The 15,655-nt window shown below is 42.6% G+C and overlaps 1 protein-coding gene across 4 annotated transcripts in view; it reads right to left on the bottom strand.

Moving 5' to 3' along the window:
• Positions 1-15,655, bottom strand: part of TMLHE (trimethyllysine hydroxylase, epsilon) — a 58,968-nt gene that overhangs the window by 41,794 nt on the left and 1,519 nt on the right. For 2 of the 4 annotated variants that reach the window (XM_089651948.1, XM_089651949.1), the window contains exon 2: positions 13,044-13,145. The exons of the other annotated variants lie outside the window; for them this stretch is intronic. The gene's annotated coding sequence lies outside the window, so the exon portion shown is untranslated. The remainder of the gene's footprint in view (positions 1-13,043; positions 13,146-15,655) is intronic. 4 annotated transcript variants of the gene reach the window in all.

Raw genomic sequence — 15,655 nt, 5'->3', positions numbered from 1 at the left:
AGCTGACAAAATTAACACTGCTGTGAAACTTTGTGATTCCCACCTCCACCTGATCCTGAGTATCCACATACCAACTGAAGGTTATATTTGGGTATCTATCCATGTGTATTGATGTTTGTTAATTGCTGTACTTTTAGCCCAGATCTCCTCCATGTTCCAATGAAAATGAATATAATGTTTGTAGCTGAGAGTTTACCTTTGTCTAGATAGAGGAACTGTGGGGAGATCTACTGGTATGTCTTTATATAGTGCTTCCTTTCATAAATATAGGAAGCTTGAAAAGTTAGCTGTCTAGAGTGCTGCCTGATATTTATTTAGCGTGTATTAATTCTAAGTCTTTCTTAAGGAGACCCAACCTATGGTTTCTGCATCCTTATTTATGTAACAAACTCTTTATGCACTGATGTTGTGATTTGGGTGAACTTATTTTTTGTTTTACTAATATTTTTATCTGCTCAGCTTGGCCTTTAACATTGATTTCCCGACTGACTTCTGGATGGCAACAATGTGCTTTATTTACATTTATCCTGTCTGCATCTGCACTGAAGCTGCAGATAATAACTAAAAACAACGTATCTGCCCACATACCTGTTTTATTCAATTTCTACAGTTTCAGGTGCTATAATTTATGTTTTTTGTGCTATACTAACCTATTGTAAGCACCCCCATCAGTGTGTTTTTTTCTGAACCCTCTAACTGCCACTTCTGCTGGATATTTTGGTCTATTAAAGGCAGTTTAAGAAAGTGTAAGTAAATGGCAGGATTACCAGATTGAAATAAAGAGGGAAAAAATAAATAAAGGCCCTTAAAAAGAAAACCAAATCAGCCACCCCACATAACGTCTGGTAAAAAATGCTACATTTTTGCTTTTGGGTTTAGATACGCTTTAAAAGCAGACTCCTTTTATGTTCTTGTTTGCAGTTACAATGCAGATACAGGCAGACAAACTGAATAAATAAAGCAGTGTGTACACTTGTTGGGTAATTACAGCTCTCAAAACACAAATAAACACGAAGGTTATATTTACAAAGTTGTCTTTTATCTCTGTATATACAGGTGAAACTCGAAAAATTAGAATATCGTGCAAAAGTTCATTTATTTCAGTAATGCAACTTAAAAGGTGAAACTAATATAGGAGATAGACTCATTACATGCAAAGCAAGATAGTTCAAGCCGTGATTTGTCATAATTGTGATGATTATGGCTTACAGCTCATGAAAACCCCAAATCCACAATCTCAGAAAATTAGAATATTACATGCAATCAATAAAACAAGGATTGTACATAGAACAATATCGGACCTCTGAAAAGTATAAGCATGCATATGTACTCAGTACTTGGTTTGGGCCCCTTTTGCAGCAATTACTGCCTCAATGCGGCGTGGCATGGAAGCTTTCAGCCTGTGGCACTGCTGAGGTGTTATGGAAGACTAGGATGCTTCAATAGCGGCCTTCAGCTCCTCTGCATTGTTAGGTCTCATGTCTCTCATCTTTCTCTTGGCAATGCCCCATAGATTCTCTATGGGGTTCAGGTCAGGCGAGTTTGCTGGCCAATCAAGCACAGTAATCCCACAGTCATTGAACCAGGTTTTGGTGCTTTTGGCAGTGTGGGCAGGAGCAAAGTCCTGCTGGAAAATGAAGTCAGCATCCCCATAAAACTTGTTTGCGGAACGAAGCATGAAGTGCTCCAAAATCTCCTGGTAGACGGCTGCGTTGACCCTGGACTTAATGAAGCACAGTGGACCAACACCAGCAGATGACATGGCTCCCCAAATCAACACAGACTGTGGAAACTTCACACTGGACTTCAAGCATCTTGCAGTGTGTGCCTCTCCATTCTTCCTCCATACTCTGGGTCCTTGGTTTCCAAATGAGATGCAAAAGTTGCTCTCATCAGAAAATAGGACTTTGGACCGCTGTTTTTCTTTAGCCCAGGTAAGATGCTTCTGACATTGTTTGTTTTACAGGAGCAGCTTGACAAGAGGAATATGACATTTGAAGCCCATATCCAGGATCCGTCTGTGTGTGGTGGCTCTTGATGCACTGACTCCAGCCTCAGTCCACTCCGTGTGAAAGTCCACAACACTTTTGAGTGGTCTTTTCCTGACAATCCTCTTCAGGCTGCGGTCATCCCTGCTGCTTGTGCACCTTTTTTCTTCCAAACATTTCCCTTCCACATAACTTTCTATTAATGTGCTTTGATACGGCACTTTAGGAACATCCAACTTCTTTTGCAATTACCTTTTGAGACTTTCCCTCCTTATGGAGGGTGTCAATGATGGTTTTCTGCACAACTGTCAGGTCAGCAGTCTTTCCCATGATTGTGATTCCTACTGAACCAGACTGAGAGACCATTTAAAGGCTCAGGAACCCTTTGCAGGTGTTATGGCTTAATTAGCCGATTAGAGTGGGACACTTTGAGCCGAGAATATTGCACCTTTTCACAATATTCTCATTTTCTGAGATTGTGGATTTGGGGTTTTCATGAGCTGTAAGCCATAATCATCACAATTATGACAAATCACGGCTTGAACTATCTTGCTTTGCATGTAATGAGTCTATCTCATATATTAGTTTCACCTTTTAGGTTGCATTACTGAAATAAATGAACTTTTGCACGGTATTCTAATTTTTTGAGTTTCACCTGTACTGTATTAGAGCTGGCTCACATTATAGAAACGCAGTCCAGATGCGTTTTGAATGCGTTTTTACATGCATGTTTTTTACGCATTCCAGTGCGTTTTTTTCTGCATTCCATTTATGTTTTTTCTCCTCTCTTTTTCTTCAATTTAAATAGGGACATGTGTGTTCCAGTGTATTTTTGGTGAGTTCCAGTGTGTTTTATCGCGTTGCAGTACAGTTCAGGAAAAATGCAGCATGTTCTACTTTTTTTTTCTGCAACTGGAATGCACTGGAACTGCAAGCACTGATGTGAACTATGACAGTGACAACCATATAACCTACTTTCTGTGTGTTTTGGATGCAGAAAAAAAGCAACTGAAATGCATGTAGTGTGAACTGACCCTTAAAGTAACTTGTTTTAAAGTGATTGTAAAGGCTGACATTTTTTTTAACTTAATGTGTTCTCTGCATTAAATTGGTTGTAAAACCTTTCATATACCCAATGAAGTGACCAGCTTCAGATGATATACAAAGATAAAACAAATCTTTCCACATAAGTTGTACCTGTTTGTCTGTAGTCCTCTTTACTCTACATCTATTCAAAATGCAGAATTTATACAGTTTATCTGAGCTTTCAGAAAGCAGGGAGCAAGAAGCAGAAGTTAAACTCTGTAGAGCTCAGTGGGGAGAGCTCTGAGACCTACAAAAAAGAAGGGTTTGTGAAAAAGAATTCACAGGAAAGCGGCTACATTATGAACAGAATGTGATATTCAGAAAAATTTCCAAAAATTATGCTTTATTACATATAAATATTTGACATATGGGCAATCGCCCTGGTTTACCATCACCTCAGTATGAGACAATTCACACAGACCTAAAACCATATAAAATAACACCAAAACTGGTCTGAATAAATGTGCTGCAAAGACAATGACCACAAAAAGTCTACAAAAGACTTTAGACTTTTTGTGGTCATTGTCTTTGCAGCACATTTATTCAGACCGGTTTTGGTGTTATTTTATATGGTTTTAGGTCTGTGTGAATTGTCTCATACTGAGGTGATGGTAAACCAGGGGGATTGCCCATATGTCAAATATTTATATGTAATAAAGCATAATTTTTGGAAATTTTTCTGAGTATCACATTCTGTTCATAATGTAGCCGCTTTCCTGTGAATTCTTTTTCACAAACCCTTCTTTTTTGTATGCCTTTTTGGGCTACTGAATGGAAGCCATATATTGGGTGATACAGTAATTTATTTTGTAACCTCTAATAAACTATCTTTAGTCAAAGAGCTCTGAGACCTGACTGGAGGGAAGGGACCCCCCCCCCTCCACCTTTCACACAGCACACAGGAAAAGAGCTGAGGCTGTCAATCAAAGGCAGTGTGCTGGAGCTCCCTACAGTCACCTTTTTTCTCTTGGTGTCAGGAAAACTTGTCAGAAGTGACTCATGTAGAGAGCAGAGGAATAAGGCAGCAGACAGAACTGACATTTAGTGCTCTGGATTGAGAGATTGAGACAAGTACACATTAATAAAGGATATTCATATTTCATGTCAGCGGTTTACAACAACTTCACAGTAAAACAATCTTCCCTCCAAATATTTACCTAAGCCTGGTCTCGATCCAGTGCTGTGCCCAACAGCAGTGCTGATCTCTCCATCTCCTCACAAGCTCAGAGAAAGAAGTGGGAGCCATTATTCTTTGCAGCTGTCAATCAAATCCAGCAAGAAGGAAGCAGGGGGCAAGGCTGAGCGGTCCTGGTTATGTCAAAAGACACACACAGCATAGTTTGGGAGTTTCCCCAAATAAGTGCCCCTATAGCAAGTGGCTTGCTATGGTGGCCCTCAGAAAAGAGGAGCAGCAGACAGCTTGAGCGGGGAACCCCTGAAAAGTAGCTCTGGGGCCGCAAAACCATTGCACAGAGCGTTTTGCATTTTTTTCTTTAGCCTGTAGAAATAGCTTTATGTTAGCCTATGTGTCCATGTACAATTAGGGAGTTTATAGGCATATTTTCAGAGAAGCATTTAGAGGCAGAAAAAAAAACCCTTCAGAATTGTGTTTTCAGAGGAGCTTTGGGCAGAAAAAAACTTTAACGCCCATAAACACACATAAGCATTTAACATTTTTTACATTTAACAAGTCCACACTGAAAAAATTAGCACAGGGGAATGTATGGGGAAAAAAAATCACTTACAAAAGCAAATGCCCATAAATACTTGTGCAATACAAGCCACTACGAACATTTTTTTGCTGCTTTTTTTTCTGCCAGAGGTTATGGCATTTTTTCTGCCCCTAGTGTGTATGGACCCTTACTGAGGCAGCAAAGAATGTTTATTTCACTGGCCAAAGAATATCCAATCACATGCAGAAAAAAACATGAACTTTGCTTGCACATGATTAGATGATTGAAGTGAGCAGGGCTTCACCTCATTCACTAAGCTATGGGAACATTTCCTTACAAAGTGAACCTGCTCTTCTAATTTAACAACTCAGCCATAATATGTTATAAAAGGAAGAAAGGGCTCTTTCAATCCAAAATCTTTGGTGTTACACTAATAATCCACACAGCAGTCTAATCATGGCTCCCCTGCTTTTCAAAGGTAAATGCTGCTATCTGCTTTCTCCACTGTAAACTGCAACAACGCATAGAATCCTGCTATCTCTGGGTAAATGCTGCTATCTGCTTTCTCCACTGTAAACTGCAACAACGCATAGAATCCTGCTATCTCTGGGTAAATGCTGCTATCTGCTTTCTCCACTGTAAACTGCAACAACGCATAGACTCCTAATTTCAGAATAAATAGTGTATGTATATATATATATATATATATATATATATATATATATATATATATATATATATATATATATATTTTGTCCGTTGATTAGTTCTCACCTCTAGTTGCACTCTTTTTATGACTGTGGCCTGTGTCTGGTCTGTGTTTGAGAAACATCCCCCCCAATTCACGTGATCCTTATCAGTTACTAATTGGGCGGAGAAGAGTGCTCATTTGACCATCTCCCTATAAATTTAGATCAGCTCATGGGGGGTGGGGATAGTCACAGATGGGGTGCTGTTTCTGCATGAGTGCTGTTTTGATGGCGTGCTAATAAGCAGTTAAACACAGCAGTTTACTAAAGCAGGATAACTCAAGCAGCAGGAAGATACAACAACAAGAAACTCTACTGCACACTGGACAGACTGCAAGCAAAACACCCTGGGGAAACATCTCTTACAAGTCTGAGTCCCACTCCGTGTACCTTTTAATATGTCCCCTCTACTCCTCCTTTTCATATTACTATCCTGCGTTCCCAAAATCTCACTTCTTTACCCCTCTGCTCCACCCCAAAACCTGTACATCTCACCCTCACTGCTACCATCTCCCTACTACTGCTCTCATCACCTCCTGCTGATACTTTGCTCTCCTGCTGACCCAAACACCAAGACTGGAAGGCATGTACACTCGTGTACATCCTGCTCCCATGTTACTTTCCTCACCCTTCTTCTTCTCCTAACCTCTGGGAATATCTCCCCAAACCCTGGTCCTCCAGTATCTCACCCCACACCAGGCATCCTCTTTCTTCCCGGAATAGCCGCAATCCCCTCAATTTAATATCGGCTGCCAAAAACCACCCTCCTTTTTTCATGTGCATTCTGGAATGCCCACTCTGTCTGTAATAAGCTCACCTCTGTCCACGACCTTTTTGTCACCCGCTCCCTTAAACTACTAGCAATTACAGAAACCTGGCTTCAAGCAGCAGATTCTTCTTCTCCCGCAGCACTTTCCTATGGAGGCCTTCTCTGGACCCACTCACCCAGACCCAGTGGTCAGAAAGGTGGTGGGGTTGGTTTGCTTCTATCCCCACTGAGCACCTTTCAAGTCCTCCCTAACACTCCCTCTCTATACTTCTCTTCTTTCGAGACTCACTGCATCCGGCTGTTTTCTCGCATTTCTCTGAGGATTGCAGTGATCTATCGGGCTCCTGGACCGGTGTCCCGCTTTCTACCGCTGGCTACCCTACTTTCTCTCCTCTGAACTACCCACTATCATTCTCGGAGATTTTAACATCCCAATTAATGTCAACAACCCGTCTACATCTCAACTCTTCAACTTAACCTCATCTTTTGCATTAGCACAATGTATACAGTTCTCCACTCAATCTGATGGGAATATATTAGACCTTGTTTTCTCCCATCTTTGCACTCCCTACAACATCACAAACACCCCCTTTCCTCCCTCTGATCACAATCTCATCACCTTCACAGTGTCCTCGTCTTCAAACACTTATCCCTCAAAGCGGCAAACAATTACCCGCAGAAACCTTCACAACTTGAATCCTGCTCCTTTCCACTCTGCAACTGACCAACTCTATGACAGAATCTCTCCCCTGTCCTGCCCTGACCTGGCCACTACTGTGTACAACAGTTCACTTTCATCCACATTAGACTCACTTGCTCCTCTAACAACACAAAATATCAGGCCCCGACCGTTACAACCTTGGCAGACTGACAACACCAGAAATCTTAAACGACATAGTCGTGCGCTGGAGCAATTCACCCTGTATAAATCTGCTTTCTTAACATACAATTCCTCCCTTCATGCTGCCAAACAAGCCTACTTTGTCACTCTTATTAATACCTTGTCATCCAGTCCTCGTCGTCTCTTCTCTACTTTTAACGCTCTACTTTCTCCCCCTCCATCTAGTACATCACTCACTGCTCACGAGATTGCAAATCATTTTAAAAAAAAGATTGACGCAATTCGTAGGGGCATCACCACTGCAGACATCCATCCCACTTAGCATACCTTATACTAAACCTCCCTCAACACTTTCCTCTTTTGACCTTGCTACTACAGAAGAGGTCACTAAGGTTTTCTTAGAAGCCCATCTCACTACCTGCCCCCTGGATCCTGTCCCCTCACAACTACTACGGTCACCCTCTTCCATCCTATGCTCCCTCACATCTTCAATCTTTCCCTCTCTACTGGTGCCTTCCCCTCCCCTCTAAAGCATGCACACATCACTCCCATACTTAAAAAGCCCTCCCTGGACCCCACCAACCTGAACAACTTAAGACCCATCTCCCTGCTTCCATTTACCTCTAAACTCCTAGAACGCTTAGTCTACAATCGCCTGAGCTCCCACCTCACCGACAACAACCTTCTTGACCCTTTACAGTCTGGCTTTCGCTCACTCCACTCCACTGAAACTGCCCTACTAAAACTCACTAATGATCTACTAACTGCCAAAACCAATGACCACTACTCCATACTCTTACTACTTGACCTCTCTGTGGCTTTTGATATGGTTGACCATCCCCTCCTCTTCAAAAAACTCCACTCTCTTGGCCTCAGAGACTCTGCTCTCTCCTGGTTTTCCTCCTACCTATCTCAGCGCTCCTTCAGCGTTACCTATAACGCTGCCTCCTCCTCTTCACTCCCTCTTTCCGTAGGGGTCCCTCAAGTTTCTGTCCTTGGACCCTTCTCTTCTCCATCTATACCTCCTCCCTTGGTCACTTGATAAACTCCCATGGCTTTAAGTACCATCTCTATGCTGATGACACACAAATCTATCTTTCTACCCCTCACCTCACCCCTTCAGTCTCCTCTTGCATTACTAACCTACTGAGTGACATATCAGCATGGATTTCACTCCACTTCCTCAAACTCAATCTTTCCAAAACTGAGCTCTTAGTATTCCCTCCAGCCCCTGCCCCCTTCCCTGACTTCTCCATCAAGATCAATAACACAATCATCAGTCCCTCCCCTCATGCCAGGGTACTAGGTGTAATCCTAGACTCCAATCTGTCCTTTCAGTCCCAAATCCAATCATTGTCAAAATCTTGTAGACTTCACCTCCGCAACATCTCCAAGATACGCCCGTTCCTAACCTCGGAAACCACTAAGCAACTTATTCACTCCCTTGTTATATCTCACCTTGACTATTGTAACTCCCTCCTCATTGGCCTACCTAATCACAGGCTATCCACTCTTCAGTCTATCATGAATGCTGCTGCCAGACTCATCCACCTTACTATCCATTCTGTATCTGCCTTCCCTCTCTGCCAATCCCTCCACTGGCTTCCCATTGCCCAACGGATAAAATTCAAAACATTAACAATAACGTATAAAGCCATTTATAACTCTGCCCCAAATTACATCACTGATCTTGTCTCTAAATATCACCCAAACCGTACTCTCCGATCCTCACAAGACCTCCTACTCTCTAGCTCCCTTGTCTTCTCCTCCCATGCTCATCTCCAGGACTTCTCCAGAGCTTTCCCCATCCTCTGGAACTCTCTACCCCAATTTATCAGACTATCGCCTACTCTGTCCACTTTTAGGCGATCTCTGAAAACCTATCTCTTCAGGGAAGCCTATCCTGCTCTCAGCTAATAATGGAATCTTCTACTCTTCCAACCAGTCCGTCCCCCACAGTTACTACCTTTTGTATCACTAGCCCCTCCCTCCTAGATTGTAAGCTCCAAGGACCAGGGCCCTCCGGGACATTCTACATTGGCTTCATGGGCTCTGCCAGCTCATCACCCACAGAAGAAAATACAGTGAAGACTGGGGGGGGGTGCGAAAGTGAAGTTACACTTTAAATTATATCTAAACCCTAGAACAAAAATGTAATGTGTTGCAGCTTAGCAGTCCTTGGTACGGTGATCGCTTTAGTTCTTTAGCTTCGCACATTCTATAGAAAAACAACTATTGATCCTGCCAAAAATCTTGCGTCATTGTAACTTATTGTGCACTGAACTGAAATCTCAATGTTATTAACTTTCCAAGCTGTCTTATGTGAACCACAAAAGACCTTCTGCCAACGCAATGAAGATGAGAAGGTGGGAGGCATTTGTAGTTCAAAGCAGTCTAGGGTGACAGTGCAGTTCCTCTACAGAGAAAGTACCGTAAATGAGAGCTGTCACTTTAGGACAGGATATGTTTGTAGCAGGATCACAGGTGAAAGTAAAACAAAAAAGAAGCATTAAGAAGAAAAACTAATGCAGCCACCACATCCAAGGACTAGTAGGTTGAAATATTTAAACATTTTGTTTTCGGGGCCTATTCTCACTAGCCAATGAGTTATGTTAAGGCTGCTTATTCATTTGGATAGGATCCCAACACACTAAAAAAAAAAAAAAAAAAAAAAAAAAAAAAAAAAAAAAAAAATCACACCTGCACCATTTTCGATCATGCACTGCATGACAGAGCATAACTGTGCATTGCAGTGCAGGTGCGTTGGGGTGCCATTCAAAATTAACAGCACCATATTGCTCCATCGGGTATATGGTGCCTTACTGCAATATGTTGATGAACAAAGCCCAATTGTTCTTGCTGAAAGTTGCAATCAATTAGATTCACTCTCACTGCACCAGAAATTGTACGAATAAACAAAATTAAATTTCAAGAAGAGTAAAAAAAAAGAAGAAGAAAGAACAAGAGTGTAAAAATAGCTGCTAAAATCTCAAACAGCAATACCTGTATTTTCAGGGTCTGAACTATTGTAATCCCTACTCCCATCTAATAGAAATACCAGCTAATGATATTGTGAGCTTACCCTGTGGCATCAGTAAAAATGATAGTGATTATGGTACTTCCAAGGTCAGTGGTGTCACTGGATCATAGACTGCTGGGACTTGATGGCTGCATAAAGATATTTACTGGAAGTGGATCTCTTGAGGCAATGACGAGCAAGCTGCTCCCTCACTGCTCGAGTCGAGTACAATCAGGAAACTGAGAGATGTACTCACTTTCACATTCAACAAAGGGGGAGATTTACCAAAACTGGAGCATTCAGAATCTGGTGCAGCTATGCATGGTAGCCAATCAGCTTCTAACTTCAGCCTGTTCAATTAAGCTTTGACAATAAAACCTTGACCCTGATTCGTTTCTGTTCAAATCTGCACCAGATTTTGCACACTCCAGTTTAAGTAAATCCCCCTCCCATAATGTTAATGATCCATCCTTTCATTTTGTGAATATAGAACCTGAGAGTGATAATTATATGGGGCATGAAAAAAACAGAAAAAAATTGTGTGGTTTTAGCATTTTGCATCAATGAGGCTATTTCATAGCTTTTCATCAGCTGGCAGGATTCTGCCCCAGTTGTCCATTATCTCCAAGGGATAAATATTATTGGCTATATAAATTGTGATCCTACATAAAGGACCTTTCCAACAATTCTATATTGGGGATGTAACAAGTACTTTCAGGGACACACTGTTGGCTCGAGGGTAAGCTATTTTTCAATATTGGGGAGATATAGATAAAATCATACAATAAAAACTGAGTTCTCAGATGTTTAAACAGTTTGCCAGTATTTGGAGCATATGTCATTTACTGCTCCATAGTAGTCCCTAGCTATTATGTCATACTTTTATGAGTACACTTTCATCCCTATGTGATTTGTCTCAGGAGAGTTGCAATATAGTGGACTTGAATTTTTAAACAATTTACACCCGATGATCACTATAGATAATAATCTTTTGGTCAGCCTAAATGACAACTACACTATATTGCCAAAAGTATTTCAACACCCCTCCAAATCATTGGATTCAGGTGTTCCAATCATTTCCATGGCCACAGGTGTAACAAATCAAGTACCTAGGTATGCAGACTGCTTCTACAAACATTTGTGAAAGAATATATGAAGAGAGGAACGAGCGCTGGATATGACAGGATTCAAGCTGCTAGCATAAAGGTAAACCTCGTATACCCCCTTCATCAAAAGTCAAATACAAAAAATTGCAGCGCTTGAGTGTATAATACAGGGAATTAACATGAATAGCAGATTTAAACATTCATATTTCGACATGCATCAGATCCCACACTCTTAAATTGTTGTAAACAGTAATCAGATAAGTAATGAAGATCTATCCGACTAGTCAAGGTGCCTATAGTGATGGGGATGTTAAAGTCATAAGTTCTGTGATGTAGCCAAACAAATCCGTGACTTCCGTGATAGGGGAATAACTGTATAATGCACTAACCAGATAGCGCAAGTAAATGCGCATTGGAGTATAATGACCTACTCCTGGTCACAGCCAGATGGTCCTCAGCGTGAAGCCCTCAGGAGCACCAGAGCACCACTCTTGCCGTCTCCTACCACCAGGGGGAGTGCGCCTCTTTACAGTAACACAAAATCACTTTATATCCTCTATCGCCAGGATTGGTGTGCTTTCATATCAGGAGATCATCTCAGGGGCTCAAGCCATAGTATTTCCACGTTTATTACGGGGGACTGAGGAGGACGGCTACAGGTCTTATTGCTGAGCCCCTGAGATGATCTCCTAATATGAAAGCACACCAATCCTGGCGATAGAGGATATAAAGTGATTTCGTGTTACTGTCAAGAGGCGCACTCCCCCTGGTGGTAGGAGATGGCAAGAGTGGTGCACTGGTGCTCCTGAGGGCTTCACGCTGAGGACCTTCTGGCTGTGACCAGGAGTAGGTCATTATACTCCAATGCGCATTTACTTGCGCTATCTGGTTAGTGCATTATACAGTTATTCCCCTATCACGGAAGTCACGGATTTGTTTGGATACATCACAGAACTTATGACTTTAACATCCCCATCACTATAGGCACCTTGACTAGTCGGATAGATCTTCATTACTTATCTGATTACTGTTTACAACAATTTAAGAGTGTGGGATCTGATGCATGTCGAAATATGAATGTTTAAATCTGCTATTCATGTTAATTCCCTGTATTTGTGAAAGAATGGGTCACTCTCAGCTAAATAGCTAAAGACCTCCAAACGTCGTGTGGTCTTCAGATTAGCACCACCAATATTAAAGACAATCACCTGGGCATATTTGTAATTACTATCATATGGAAGCATACCTTGGATATAACTAGTAGTGTATTTTCAAATATTCCAGAGTATCTGTAGATTCATAAATACATGTGCACACAGTTACTTGCACTCGCTTACACAGTTTATTGTGTTTATGTGACATCAGAAATCTATATCAGATATAGTGATAATGTACACATTACTGTTCAATACAAATAATTCTTGACACATTATCCCTGTAATGCATAGCAACTGGTAATGCATAGCAACTAGTATTACCCTAATAGGCTGTTATTGGATATTAGTTCAAAATGCATGTTGAATGGGACATATTTTAAAAGTTTTTAAAAATATTTGTATTTATATTCATGTTGGTGCCTAAACCTATTACATGTGATTCAATTTTGATGCGTTTTATTTATCTAAAAAGTTGCCCGATAACGTTTGCTCCATTTTTAGAATGTATTACTTTGCTAAGGATAAAAGAGGAGTTTAGACTTTGTCATGCATGAAAATATTGGATATTTTAAAAGTATAATTGATTAAATGCCACGACCCATTTGTTGTTGAGTTTTACAAACCTATGAGATAGATAGATAGATAGATATCCCACCTTCTATGGCACCGTCCTCACACTGTGCTCTTGTTGACAGTTGATGTTCTTTGTTCAGCTCCTTGATGGTCCTTGCCTTTTCCTGCCTGGTATCAAAGGTCGCTAAGGTGTATAAAGTAGAAATGATGAGTAAGCTAGTCTGTCTACAAGATTTATCAAGAGGGGGTGGGGCTGAGCCTTGGCTATGTGTTTGAATGGACACACGGAGCAGCGGATACCCCATAGTTAGCTGCTTGCTGTGGGGGCACCCGACAGGAAGGAGGGGCCAGGAGAGCCTGTGGGGTACTCAAGAAGAGAAGGATCCTGGCTGCTCTGTGCAAAACCACTACACACAGCAGGTAAGTATAGACATGTTTGTTATTTTTTCTTAAAAAAAATAAATCTTTAGAATCACTTTAACCCTACCAAAAAAACAAAGAATGGAGATAACTTGTACATATAGGGTGAACACATGGAGTATCACTTTAAAAGCATCTTTCTGGATTGTTTGTTAGTAAACCTTTTTTTAGTATCATGAGCATGACAAAACAGATATATCCAGATAATGTATTACATTATCTACTCTGTATGTATCTGTACCCTTACCAGTCTGCAGGGCTCATGAATGAAAATGATGGCTCAATCAATCATATTTCTGTTGTGGCGGAATAGAAGACACTGAGTTTGCTAGATACAGCAAACAAAAAAAGTAACCTTGCAAGGTACAAATGTTAGAAAAAAAAAAAAAAGATTCAGGAAGTATTAAACTCACTGGGTCAACATGACACATTGGTATTTTAAAGGAGAAGTATGGCCAAACCTCTTTTGGCCATACTACTCCTGTGGGTCACAGGAGTGCACTCCTGTTTCTAGCTTCAGCCAACAGCAGGCTAAAGCCCACTGTCAACTGATGTCACAGAGCAGGTCCAGGCTCTGCAGGGATCCCGACATCTGCCCAGATCCCTGACCAGCTGCGGACTTGCACGCTGCTGACATCTTGAGCCAGCTGCTCCCACCCCCTCCACATCCCAGTTCTCCAGTGAGCCCTGGAGCAACAGAGCAGAGGGCAGGTGACTGATAGTCACTGCTCTCTGAAGCCTGAGAACCAGATGTTCATTGGTAATGTGATTGCTCAGTTCTCGGTCCTAGAACAGGAGGGGTGCAGCCATCTAAATGAGCACAAATGTTTGTTTTTTTCCAATCCCGCACTTCTCTTTGAAGAGGGAGGTGGCAGCAAAGACATGCCTTATATATTTCAGTGCAGGTTAAAGTAGAACTATAGGAATTTTTTTTATATTTTGGAAAGCATAAGGGGGAGGGGACACAAATGTGCAGTGGGGTGCTGGGGGCTTTGATGGGGAAACAAATGTGCAGAGGGGTGCTGGGGGCTCTGATGGGGACACAAATGCGCAGAGGGGTACTGGGTGCTCTGATAAGGGTGCTGGGGGGCTCTGATGGGGATGCAAAATGTGCAGAAGAGTGCTGGGGGCCTGATGGGGATGCAAAATGTGCAGAGGGGTGCTGGGGGCCCTGATGGGGATGAAAAATGTGCAGAGGGGTGCTGGGGGCTTCCATGGCGATGCAAATGTGCAGAAGGGTGCTGGGGGCTCCCATGGCGATGCAAATGTGCAGAGGGGTGCTGAGGGCTCCGATGGCGATGCAAATGTGCAGAGGGGTGCTGAGGGCTCCGATGGCGATGCAAAATGTGCAGAGGGGCGCTGGGGGCTCCGATGGAGATGCAAATTTGCAGGTGGTACTGGGGGGCTCTGATGGGAACACAAATGTGCAAAGCCATGCCGCGGGCTCTCATGGGGACACAAATGTACAGAGGTGTGCCGGGGGGGCTCTCATGGGGACACAAATATACAGAGGCATGCCGGGGGCTCTGATGGGGATACAACTGTGCTGAGGCATGCCGGGGGGCTCTGATGGGGACACAAATGTGCAGAGGCATGCTGGGGGCTCTGATGGGGACACAACTGTGCAGAGGCATGCCGGGGGCTCTGATGGGGACACAACTGTGCAGAGGCATGCCGGGGGCTCTGATGGGGACACAACTGTGCAATGGAATGATGGCAGCTCTGATGGACACAAACGTGTGGGGGGAGAGCTCCGATGGGGACACAGATGTAAGACCCCACGTACACTGGAAGTATAGCCCTGCTATATGAGGCTCCGGTGTTCAGTAGCGGGTGGAAGATATAGGTTACCATCCACCCCACTTCCAGCAGCCTTCCAACTTCTACTCTCTTCCACTGCTGCAGATTCATTTATAAATAACAGATTTGTTTTCTGTATAGGATGTGGCCCTTGAAGTGATAGGTTTGGGCCCCCCTGCCCTAGACCAGCATTTAACCCTTGGAGTACAGGCGCAGCCCCACTGTAAGGGAGGACGTTTGCTTTCCCCGGAGTCCAGCTTTAAGGAATGTGGAAAATGAGGTTTGTGACAACAGTAAATAGAACTGTGTTTTGTGAGTCTAATGCAAACATGTGAGTGTAAACACAACACTGCGCAGAGCCCATGACAGGGAAATATGTGTCTAAGAATATATGAGGAGGAGGAGTGCAGCCTGTGTGGGCACATGGAGGCTCCTCAGTGAAGTGTGCCTTGTGAGGAGGAGTGCAGGCTGTGT

This window comes from Staurois parvus, unplaced genomic scaffold (genome assembly GCF_062004578.1).
Source record: "Staurois parvus isolate SC_StPar_1 unplaced genomic scaffold, SC_StPar_1.0 ptg000668l, whole genome shotgun sequence".
NCBI classification, from domain to species: domain Eukaryota; kingdom Metazoa; phylum Chordata; class Amphibia; order Anura; family Ranidae; genus Staurois; species Staurois parvus.
This window is presented reverse-complemented; position numbering and strand designations above follow the sequence as displayed.